We start from the raw sequence: 13,577 nt of genomic DNA on the forward strand, positions 1-13,577 counted from the left end.
TGGGGCATTGCATAATCCAAATGGCATCCTTCTAAATGCAAATGTTCCAAAAAGACATGTGAATGTAGTTTTATCTTGATCTTCGAGTGCAATGGGAATTTGATAATAACCTGAATATCCATCAAGAAAACAGTAGTATGGATGACCTGCTACTCTTTCTAAAATTTGATCCAAAAATGGTAATGGAAAATGATCTTTTCTAGTGGCGTCATTTAATTTTCTATAATCAATACACATCCGCCAACTAGATGGGACTCGACTTGTTAACAATTCACCTTTTTCATTTTTTATCACTGTGATGCCAGATTTTTTCGGAACTACTTGTGTTGGGCTTACCCACTTACTATCAGAAATAGGGTAGATAATCCCAACATCAAGTTGTTTGAGAACTTCAGTTTTCACAACATCTTTCATGTGTGGATTTAATCTCCTTTGTGGTTGTTGAGATATTTTGGCATTTACTTCTAAGTGAATTTTGTGAGTTCAAATTAGTGGATTAATGCCCTTGAGATCTTTTAGTGTCCAACCAATTGCATTTTTATGTCTTTTAAGCATATCAACTAATTTACCTTCTTCATCACTTGCTAGTTTGGAAGAAATTACCACCGGATATGTTTCATCTTCTCCAAGAAATGCACACTTCAATTCTTCTGGCAAGGGTTTTAACTCCAATATGGGTGATTCGTCTTTGTTCTAATATTTTGCATCAAATTCTTTCTCTGATCTTGGTAACGAGTGATACCAGATAAAATCATCAAAATCAATTTCAATATTTTCTTTAACAGTTTCGATTGAACAAATATCTAATTGATCACGAGTACTCCCTTCTTGAATGTTTTCTTCCACAAGAGTTTCAATAAGATTTTCATCTTCACTTTCATCTCATTTGTCATGTGGTTGCTTACAAAGATTAAACAAATTAAGCTCCAAGGTCATGTTACCAAATGACAACTTCATTATTCCATTCCTGCAATTTATAAGAGCATTAGAAGTTGCTAAAAATGGACGACCTAAAATTACAGGAATTGCATTACAAGCTTCGATAGGTTGTGTATCTAAAACTATGAAATCGACAGGATATACAATGTTATCAACTTGGACCAACACGTCTTCTACCATACCTCTTGGCACTTTAACAGATCTATCAGCAAGTAAAAGTGTTACCGAAGTAGGTTTTAACTCGCCTAGATTGAGTTCTTGATAAACTGAATATGGAAGTAAATTCACACTAGCTCCAAGGTCAAGCAAGGCTTTTTTAATCTTTCGTTCTCCAATAATACAAGAAATAGTAGGACAACCAGGGTCTTTGTATTTCAAAGCATTATTATTTTGAATGATTGCACTTACTTGTTCGGCTAAAAATGCTTTCTTTTTCACATTCAATTTTCTTTTCACAGTGCACAAGTCTTTCAAAAATTTGGCATATGATGGTACCTGTTTTATTGCATCTAATAAAGGAATATTAACTTTTACTTGTTTAAAAATATCATATATATCAGAATTCAAATTTGATTTTTTTGTATTTTTCAATGCATGAGGGAATGGTGGTGACACTGTCTGTTGAACCTCCTCTTCGCAAGTTATGGGTTCCACTTCCTTACCCTTTGGAGTTGATTTATCATCATCTTCACAAGGTTCAAGAATGGATTTTTCCACAACCTTACCACTTCGAAGGGTAATAACAGATTTTACCTGATCCATCGGTTGAGTTCCAGAAGTTCCAGTTTGTGAATGATGATCCTTGGGATTAGGCAGAGGTTGTGAAGGAAATTTACCTTTTTCATGAACATTAAGTGCAGATGCAAATTTAGCAAGAGTATCTTTCAAATCTGTCATGGTTTGAGCAGTTTGAGTATTGATAGACTCTTGCTTTGCAATGAAAGAATTCAATATATCTTCCAAATTCCTTTTAGGTGGAGGAACATAAGGTGCATAATTTTGAAAATTTTGTTGATTTTGGAAATGTGGTTGTGAAAATTGTGCAGCATTATCATTCCTCCAACTAAAATTTGGATGATTTCGCCAACCTGGATTGTAACTTTGAGAAAATGGTTCAAAATTTGGCCTTTTGAGATTGTTTAAAACATTGGCTTGTTCATGGAGACATTCTTTAAAAGAAGGCAAAGTGGGACAATCTTTTGTAGAATGATCACTTGTATCACAGATGTGACATGCAATTTCTTGAACAGATTTTAATTGACCATTCTTTTTCAATTCAAGTGCCTCAACTTTTCTTGCCAAAGAGGTAAATCTAGCTTGAAGATCATGTTCATCTTTGAGAGTGTACATACCTCCACCAGATGTAGGAGATTGAATCTTGTTTGATGGTTCGATTGTACCTATAGTGTCCCAATTTTGAGCATTTTCAGCTAATGAATCGAGATACTCAATTGCCTCGTTTGGATCTTTATCTTCAAATGTTCCATTACACATAAATTCAACCATTTGCCTATCTTTAGGTGTTAAGCCTTCATAAAATTGAGAAACAACTCTCCAAATTTCAAAACCATGATGTGGACAAAGATTAAGCAATTCTTTATATCTATCCCAACACTGATAAAAAGTTTCTCTTTGTTTTTGAGTGAAAGTGATGATTTGCCTTTTGAAAGAATTTGTTCTATGAGATGGAAAAAACTTTTTCAAAAATTGTTGTTGCAATTCATCCCAAGTTCGAATGGATCCCGATCTAAGATTTTGTAGCCAAATTTTAGCTTTATCTTTAAAAGAAAAAGGAAAAAGCTTAAGTCGAATGGTGTTCATGCTACAATTTAGATCATTATATGTGTTGCACAGTTCTTCAAATTCTCGTAAATCCATGTATGGATTTTCAAAATCTAAGCCATGAAAGTTGGGTAAAAGTTGGATAATACCAGGCTTAAAATTGAAATGAGAAGCATCAGGGGGAAAAACTAGACATGAAGGTGCACTAGTACATGTAGGATTCATGTGATCTCTAAGTGTTCTTCGCCTATCATGATCATGTTGAGATTGAATTTCATCTTCATTTTTTTGGATGGGTTCTTCCGCCATGTTTTGTGAAAATAAAGTGTTATTTCGAATGAGTCGACCACTAAGTGTACGTGAACAAATAATGCTCATGCAAATGCAAAAGAAAAAGAAGAAAAACACACAAAAACAATAAAAAATTCAAAGAAAGAAAATTAAACAGACTTGAAATTAAATTATACTTCCCCAGCAACGGTNATCCACTTAATAAAATGGTTCCAATATATTAAATAATCATATTTATATTATGTTATAAATTATTATCTTATAAGTATATAATATATACCAAAACTTATAAATGTGGTCAAGTATTTATTGTGCTATATATATTTGTAAACACTAAATCAAGGTTCCCACTTTAAATGGTTGGTAAAACCAAACAAACATTTAAATGGTACCAATAAATTAATACTATGATATATTCATATATAATAAATCAAGGAATCCAAGTTAAATGGTTGGTAAAACCAAACTAACATTTAAATGGTTCCAAGAATTTAATATTATAATATATTTATATATAATAAATCAAGGCATCCACTTTAAATGGTTGGTAATACCAAACTAACATTTAAATGGTTCCAAGAATTTAGTATAACATATAGCAACAATAAATCAAAACTTCCACTTATAAGTAGGGTATAAAAATGCTTAAAGAAATAAATATAACATAAACAATAAATAATGATTAAATAATATAAAACATAAATTCTTACCTTTTAATAACCTTATTATCATACCAAGAGTTTCACCTTATCATCTCAACTTTAGGAAGTTAGCTATTCATTATTCAAAGTGTAAAACTTTTAATATGAAATTAACATGCTAATTGTATTTAAATGAAGAAATAAAGGAAAAATATAGAGAGAAATATTATGAACTCAAAAGTTTGTTCATAGAATGAGGGATATCTCAATACATTACAATGCACCCCTATTCAGAGCCAAATTTGGGGAGACAACCAAAAATAAAATATATTTTTTTACACATAAGTCTTCATTGATGTTCCAAGATATTATATTATATTACACATCACTTTTGAAAATCTTCTTCTCCGAATTTGCGTCTTCACATAAAAAGAAACATGTGGATAATTGATTTGTCTAGTTGTGGTATTTTTTTCAAACCATTTGACCAAGAAATTTGAGAGATATGGTCAAAATACTAGAGCATGGTAAAACTGCCACTCCTTCGGTAACTTTATTTGTTGCTTAATTTGATCCCAATTGTGAGAGGATTTTTATCTCATGCTTGTCAACAATATTGTAGATATTCTAATCAAATTTCTACAGGTCAAAGAATCATCTTAATCCAATTTGCAACGCCAAGTTTATTCTTGTTTTATCGAACCTGTAAAAAATAGTAAAAACTTGTAATTACACAACAACTTATATTTTATACAATTTATTATAAAACATATAATATTTAAACATTTAATAAAAAAAAAACTATATAATTATATTATAAAACATTTAATTAATGTACAATTTTTATGTTTATCAGGTATCCAGATCGAAGATCAATCTTGGAAAATATCGATGCTCCTTGTAACTGGTCAAATAAATCTTAAATTCTTGGCAGTGGATACTTATTCTTTATAGTGACCCTATTAAACTCTCGATAATCAATGCAAAGACGCATACTACGATCTTTCTTTTTCACAAATAGTACCGGTGCGCCCCATGTAGAATAACTAGGGCGAATAAAACCTTGTCTAGCAATTCTTAGATTTGATTTCGGTAGGTGCTAGACGATAAGGCGCTTTAGATATAGGAACAATGCCTGACATTAGATCAATAGAGAATTCCACTTCACGATCGGGTGAAATACCAAAATGTCCTTGGGAAAGACGCTAGGAAAATCTCTGACAATATCAACGTCTTCCAACTTCTGACTGATAGGTGCATGTGTAGTAATGACACATGCTAGAAAAGCTTGGCATCCACGCTTAATAAGCTTCCTCGCATACAGACAAGAGATGATGTGCGGCATTTGTTTGTTTCTCGCCGTCTCAAAGACAAAGGATTTACCACTTGGCGGTCGAATAGACACTGATCGCTGACTGAAATCAATCGAAGCTCCATTTGCTGATAGCCAATCCATCCCAGGTATGATGTCAAATTCGGGCATAGGAAGCACAATAGGATCTGCCCGAACCACATCTTTGCATAAACAAAGCTCCAGATTTTTGAAAATTCTAGATGTGAGCATTTGATCTCCCAGAAGGAATAGAAAATTTAAAACCCAAACCCATATCTTGAGGAGTAATATTCAGTCTTTTGATGAAGGTTTCAGATATGAATGAATGTGTAGCTCCTGAATCTAGCAAAGCATAGGTAGTTACCCCTTCAATGATAATCCTCCCTGCGGCGAAAACGTCTTTTAAATCTTTTCGTGTTGAAGCTTAAGGATTTACTATCATTGTTTTCCCAAAGTTAGATGAAGATTACGTGTTGAACTTAAGCATTTCTTGAAAGATTACATTTTAGGCCCTTAAATTTTCGATTTATTGGAATTTAACCATTGTATTTTTCGAAACTTTTACATTTTGGTCCCTTAATTTCGAAATTTGCATTAGATCCTTTAATGATTTTGAACCCTTAACAACCCTTAAATTATGATTTTTCTTTAATTTTGGCCCTAAAGCTTTTATTTGTAATATTACATCCTTTATATAAATCTAAGTCACAAAATTTTAATATCAATTTCTATGGTTTCAAAAATCATATATTAAATTGCAACAAAGGTAGAACATGCAACCTAATTCCCATTAGGTTGAAACTTAATCCCATTTCAATTCTAATAACCAATTTAACATTTCATGCAATAATAAGCAATATAAAAATTTTAAATGACCTGGTTAACCGTGATAAGAGTAGTGTCTGCCTCCTCAGCTTCCTCTGCATTCATAGCATAAGCTCGCCCAACGGCAGTTGCATTCTTCTTCGGGCAATCAGCAGATTTGTGTCCCTGTTCCTTGCATATGAAGTACTTAGTAGTACCCCACATGCACTATCCATAATGTAGTCGGTTGCACTTCTTGCATGGTGGTGCCTCTGCAGGTTTAGGTACTGCAGGTGGTGGCTTCTGCTGTCCTTGCTTCTTGACTTGACCTTGGGACTTTTGAGGCCCTTGAGGTCTATGAGGACCCGTATATGGCTTCTTGTTAGGCTGATTATTATTCTGATGTTGTTGCCTCTTGCGCTGTAACTCAAAGTCAATGTCCTTCAAGGATTGTTCAGACTGGTATGCATAAGTAAAGACAGTAGCATAATGCACAGAACGCATCATCATAACATTATTCTGAATGGTAGGTCGTAGGCCATCCATGAAGTGTCTAAGCTTCTCTTCAGCATCCCTGGCAATATGGGATACAAAGTGACAACCCATATCAAACCTCTTCACAAATTCAGTAACAGTAGCGTCTCCCTGACGGAGAGTCATAAATTCCCTCTTTAGTCGACCTCTGACATCAGCAGTAAAATATTTCTCATAGAATTTTGTCTTGAACTGAGCCCAAGTGAGTGTAGCAAGGTTAACACCATGCTCGGCTTCTTCCCACAGTAAATGAGCGTCATCTCTAAACAGATAAGTGGTACACCTCACACGGTCAGCATCTCTCATATCCAGATAGAGAAAGTGTACCTCAAGTGAACGAATCCAACCTTCCGCAGAAAAAAGATCGGTAGTGCCAGAAAATTCCTTTCGCCCTAGCCTCCGGAACTGATCATATATATCATGCTGTGGCCTAGGTGCCTGCTGTGTCTGCTGCTGCTGCATCTGCTACAATTGCTGATGTAACTGCTGCTGTTGTATATGTTGCTCGAAGAGACGAGCCATCCCCTCTAAGGCACGAGTAGCAGCATCCCCTGGAGGTGGTGGTGGTGATGCATTCCCTTGAATACTCAAAAAGCTAGTAAACATGTAACGTAAACATATTATTCTTGTTATCATGCAGGTAACATCATATCAAATCATATAAAACATGTAAAACTTACAGATTGAGGTTTGATGACTGATCTTTCTGGCGCTGATGGTGGCACAACCTTTTACAGGACCTTTGCTCTGATACCAACTGAAACGTCTATTTATTCGTTTTCTTAAAAAGTACTAGAAAAAGTTTTTTCTTTAAAACTCTCACATTTTCGGTCATTTCATATACATATACATAAAAACACTTTTGCACTTTAAAAATTTTTTTTTAGTAGTTTTTAAGAAAACCAATAAGCAGCCGTTTTAGGAATAGTATCTTCAACTGATTTCTGACGAGTCTCTTCAGCAGAGGTAGAAATTTGAGCAGTAGTTGAGCTGGTAGGCTCTTCAGTTGGCTTATCAGCTGACACTTCAGTTGGCACTTGCACTTCTTCAGTTTTTTTAGAGTGCAACTGAGCCACATCAGTTTCAGCTTGAACTACTTGTTCAGTCATGGCAGCCAACTGAACTAGTTCTTCAATTACTTATAAAACAGCCTTTGAAGCTGATTGTTCAATTTTGCTCGGGTCTTCAACTGATTCTTCAGTTATAGCATTCAGCTGGATGTCAGTGGAAACTGATTGTATAACTTCATCTACATTTGCAGTGACAGCTCAACATCGGAGTAAAGTTGAAGACCTCCTGGAGAAGATTGATGAAGGGAAGATGAGGGTTGGGAATCCTTTGAAGAAAGATCAGTTGCTTGCTCAGGTTATCCTGCAACTGCTTCATTGGATGGCTCTGGCTGATTTGTTGACGGTTCAACCTTTTTTTTCTGAGGATGGACTTTCGAAGTTGCTGGAATAATCAACTGTTGATCCATTTCCCAATTCATGATCCTAATATGCAATGACAGAATATCCATGTCCAGCTGTTCATAAACTGCTTTGTCATTATAGGCAATTGGACTGTTAGGATCATAGTTCAAGCATAGTTGAGCTATGACTTGAGCTAGCCTTTTGGCACGCATCAGATCAAAGAAATAATTCCTCCTTACCAGCGCTTGAGCTATTGTGGTAGCTTTAACTACCCTGAGAACTGTTATTTCCAAAGCGATAAATTTATTCAAAACTGATGTCTTCTGCAATCGCTTGGCAAACACTTCAAAACGAGCGTGCGAGAAGGAAAAGCTGGGAAGAGGGGCTCGCAGCAGCCTGGGCGCGAGCTAGTCTGGTCCACCAAGGTCTGAGGGCGATGGATAGGGGTCGGGCCAGGGGCTGGGTTGCTGCTAGGTCGAGGAAAAACGAGAAACTGTGAGGGAGAGCAAAGTAACGCGCACTTGCTGGTGTTCTTATCCAGGTGGCTCGCGCGCAGGGTCCAGGGCTTTGGCTGGTCTGGGCTGGGTTTGGGCATGGTCCAGGGATGGTTAGGGTCAGGTGGGCTCGGTCGTGGCCCGGCTGGAGGAGTCCCTGCTAGCTAGATGTGTTGGACGAACATAAGAGCATGAGCGCAGGTTCTGTGGATTGGTTCCAGGAAAGATTGAGCGAGCTAGGGCTAGGTTCCTTGGGCTGGGCTTGGTCAAGAGGGTTCCTAGATGGGTTGGCTCATGTTTGGCTTGTGGTGGCTTGGGCGTGGCTCGAGTAATTTAGGAGATGGCTAGGTGTGTCCTTATATGTGTCAATTTCAAAAATTAAAGAACAAAAATTGAATCCATGGGTTCAAGGGTGTGGCTCATGACTTGGAAGGGTAGAATAAATACTAAAAATGTCATGTTTAAAATTTGGGAACAAAATAATGAGTTTTAAATTTTTCCGGGATTTAATCGCCTCACGAAACGCTAATTGAAGAATTAATTGAAAGGCATAGTTTTATGCTTCATAAAATTATGAAAAACTATATTTAAGCTTAAATAATTATTTAGAATAATCCCATGTCATTAAAAGTGAGAAAAAGATAAATTCGAGAATTTTTACGTCTAGGAGCAAAACAATCATTTTACACTTAGGAAAATACGAAAACGCTTGGCAGCATCCCGAAGGATCATAACGCATGTTAAATGATATTATATGATTTAAAATGATGATTTTGTTGATAATATGTATTTTTATGATATATAGTAAAGCTGTGCAATTTATACTGTTTAAAATGCTATTTTTGGAAAGCTATGTTATTTTATGATTTTAAAAGAAAAAGAAAAATATTTTGAGGGATGTGAATTGACTGTGAAAAATGATATGATATATGATATATGATTTTGTGGAGATGGCGTGAGGGCCAAGGCCTCAGAGAGAACCCATATTCGGGCAAGGCCCCAGAGGGACCCCTACGGGCCAAGGCCCCAGAGGGACCACGTCTATGGCAAAAGACCCAGAGGGATTTCGACGATCGTATTTCTATGGTGGAGCCTAGTGCCCACCCGCATGGACCATGTGGAGCTAAGACTGCAGTTGACCAAAGGATAAAAGTTAGTCACTTTCAAAGATCAAAATTCACCCAAAATGATATATGATTGAAAGATTATGATAAAAAAAAAGGATTTTTTGATATATGATTTATGATGAGGATTAAAGCTATTTTTAAAATGATTTAATTATGCTTCATGCTTATTTTAAATGATTTTTAAATGATTTATTTATGCTTAAAGTTATTTTAAAATGATTTTATGATTTATGATTTAATTATGATAAAATGATTTTATATGGTTTATTTATGTTCAAAAGCTATTTTAAATAAAAATATGATTTTTAATGCATGTGATTGTATATGTATTATTTGCTACCCATGTTTAGAACGTGCTGAGTCTTTAGACTCACTAGGTTTGTATGATGCAGGATTCGGTGATTTATATGAGGCGGTGACAATTGAGGGGATCGAGTGCAGCAGTACATACCCGAGGGCCTTATGTTTCCGCACTAGCTAGATAGATAAATGATTTAAAGATTTATGTTAATGATTTTATTAGAGATGTTTTTATGCTTCATTTTATTGTTAGTTGATCTTTTAAAGGTCGATTTAGGAGTTGTTGTCCAGAACCCGTTAAATCAGACTACGTATAAGCCATGCATAATTACTATTATTTAAATTAAAATGATTTTTATGCATGAGGATTTAAATTCATTCTTTTAAAATTGGTTGAGTTATTATTATTTATTTTACGCAGTATTTTAGTTATTATCTTTTCAGTTAAGTAAGTGAGGCCGGACAGGAGTTGGAGTATTAAGATAAAATTTAATGATAAGAAAATATTCCTAGAATTTATTCAAGATAAAGGATAATTTATTTTAATGTAAAAGAATGTTTTAGAATTAAATTAATTAATTAGAGATAAGTAGTAAATAAATTCTTTTATGCCCAATAATTTAATTAAAAGCCTAAATTAAAATAGGTGACCAATTGAGATAAGTTAATCTAGGCTTATTTTATTTAGAAAATTGTAACTTAACATGTTAGTAAATTTAATTTAAAAATTAGCCATGCATGCAAGATAATTACTATCCTAAATTAATTATTTAATTGACTAAAATACTTAATGGGTAGATAAAACTTCAAAGATTAAAATACAAAATTAAGCAATATTTTACCCCATTATAATCATAGAAATCGGCCACCCCTTGAAAGATTTGATATAAGTTTGTCAACTCTCCATTTTTTTGATATCTTTCCCAATCCCTTCATGGTAGAATAATTCCTTCATTTTAAATCCCCACTAATTAATAATTAAGCAATATCCTTATCTTTATTTGACAAGAAAAAATCGGTCACCCTATCCCATTAAATCATCCCTCAATCCCACCATATCATATCATTTCCTATCTAACAAACAACTCAAGGATAGAAAGATTTGTGTGGCATTCAAATCTCCCTTTTATTTTGCAACTTCCTCATTCATTTCCTAGCCTTCTCTCTCCACCATTCCACCGAAATTTCAGAGTTCATCAGCAAGAAAAATCGTGACTTGCAAGAGGAAAATAAGAGAGATAAACAAGTAAGAAAAGAGGACTCCGTCTCCGCCGCACCGTGTTCGTCGTAGTGAATTGTTTTATTCAAAAAAAATTTCCAGGCATGTTTATATTGTTCATTGCTCTACAATCAAGTCCTATAAATATTTTTAAACACTTTATACTCATGGTTTAAGGATCAAAACCGAAATATGACAGCACCTTTTCTGAAAAATCTGCACAGCATTTTCTCGGCCATCTCTATGCCTCACGGGTTGTGTTGTTTTTGGTGATTTCAGGGGTTGGCTCGGTTCCAGGCACCCAAGGCTGCACCTAGGCACGTACTAGGGTGTTTTAGGATCATGTTGGTCCATTTGCTCAAGCCCCATGCACGCAAGGAAGGGAAATGACAGCAACTCTTCCATAATGCCATTTTGAGTCTCGATTTCTTGTTTTGCCGTCACAAGAGAGGGTTCGGGTCTTGGTTGGCCTAGGGCCTGTAACCATAGTTTGAACCTCTCCTTGGCATGTCTAGGACGTGACCAAGATTCCCTTTCATGGCTTGGTTCATGGTCCCATCGGTTTTTAAAACAAACAAGACAAGTGCCCCTTCGGTTCTCAAGTTTCTGATTTTTGTTGTGTGAGTTTGGTTTCGGCTTTTATGGTGTAGGGTGGATCTTGGTTGGCTTCTAGCGCTTAGCCATGGTTTACACAATACCTCATGATGTATAGATCATGCCATGGTTGATCATATGGCCACTGGAATGATACATGACAACAAGTGAAGCAACACCCCCACGCGTGCCATGTGTGTTCTCGGGTGAAGCTTGGGATTGTTTCGGGTGTGGCTTGGATTTTGGCTGGCCTAGGGACCTTAGCCATGGTTCAAACCATACCTTAGGATGTTGGTAAGAGGTTCCGGTTGGTGGTTTAAGCCCCAATGTCCAGTAGCCTCGCAAACAAAGCAATGCAAGCACAAGCGCTCTTGCTGTAATTGGACAGCAGCTTGGGGTTCGGTTCAGAGGTGTTGTTTGAGTTCTCGGTTGGATTTTAGCCTATGGCCTTGGACTGGACAGTACCTTATTGAGTTAGGAAGGTCATGTTCTTGGCCGTTTGTGAGTTGGTTAAGTTTAGAGGTTGTACGAGAATTTACGGTGCAATGTGCCAAAGTGACTCTCGGAAGAGCGTTTCTTGATTTTGGCCTCCATTCACTATTTTCGTGTATTGCAGCCCTATGGTTTTGTTTTCCAGTATTTTAAGAGTATTTTAATCATGGCTAAATGATGGTTTGATGTCGGTTCGGGTTGGTACGAAGCCATGATTGAATACTAAGTTCGTTGGGCGTAATTGTCCCGTTTTTGGGTTCATTTACGAGGTTTTGGTCAAGTTAATTTTATTTGCATGTTCTCATGCTAGGATTAGGATGCAGCGAGCCTGGGAATGATGCAACCCATTCGGTAAAATAAAACAGGATATTTAATTATATTACGTGCATAGAATATAAAAGTTTATTTTGAGATATATGCGATATTGCTTGTGGCCGCTTCACGTTCATGGGATTGCAGCTTATGGGATTATTACTTCACCCGGTGACCTACGACCGGTTCATGTTCATGTATGGGTACGGATATCCAGTCCAAGGGCTGTGATGATCTCTACCGCCCAGTATACTGTGGTTTAGTCTGATCAGACTATTCATGTTATGTTATGTTACGTTACGTTATGGGCCACTCGCGTAGAACATATTCTCAACAGAAAATTATGATATGCTATTTTATGACAGGGCTCTATCGAGCAAACATCTTACGTACGATTTTCAGTTATGCACGTATTTATAATTAATCATGACACGATTTCCATGTTTACGTTACGACACGATATTTTTAAGTTGCATGCGATTTTATTATATATTTACTTGTTATTTCACGATATATGCATGCTGAGTCTTTAGACTCACTAGACTTGATTGTTGTAGGTACTGATGAGGTCGGGACCGATGGCGGGGACCTGTGAGCCATCTTGTGTCGGCAGTATTAGGAACCCGAGGACCTCATTTTTAATACTTACTATTTTTATTCCAAACTCAGTTTTTATTTTAACAAATTATTTTAAGTTATTATTCTGAAAACATTATTTACTTCCGCTGCTACTTTAAACATTGGATCTTTTATCAGTATATTTTATGAATGAAGCAATTTATTTATTTAAAGAGAAAATTTTAAATTTTCCGGAAATTTTCAAGTACGAAATTCGGGCCTCTACATGTTGGTTAGTCGATGATTTAGGATTTTATTTTATGCACTTGAGATTTCGTATGTTAAATTATTATGATTCATGATTATGTTAAATTATTTTATTTAGTAATTTAGAATTTATGATTTAAGATTAGGAAAAAAAAATCGAGGTCGTTTCATTCAGCTTCGTCTTTGGTGGCTGAACATTCCTAGAATTGAAGACTTTGAATTTGGATGAATTCTCAGCTAAGTCATCCACCAACCTTTACTCTTCAAAATGAAGTTGATTGGCATGGCATATCCTTTGGACTGTTCGGTCGACTGAACCATGTTCTTCAGAATGTTGAACAAGATGGCTGACCAATTCAGTCTACGACCATTTACCACAGCAGCCATGATTTGGAATTTCTCAATGGTTAGGGCAGTAAAAGAGCCTGCCTTGGCTAGAACGCCCTTGGCCACTTTATCTGCAAGTAGCTGATCCTCA

Source organism: Primulina huaijiensis, chromosome 8, assembly GCF_012295235.1.
Source record: "Primulina huaijiensis isolate GDHJ02 chromosome 8, ASM1229523v2, whole genome shotgun sequence".
Classification (NCBI taxonomy): domain Eukaryota; kingdom Viridiplantae; phylum Streptophyta; class Magnoliopsida; order Lamiales; family Gesneriaceae; genus Primulina; species Primulina huaijiensis.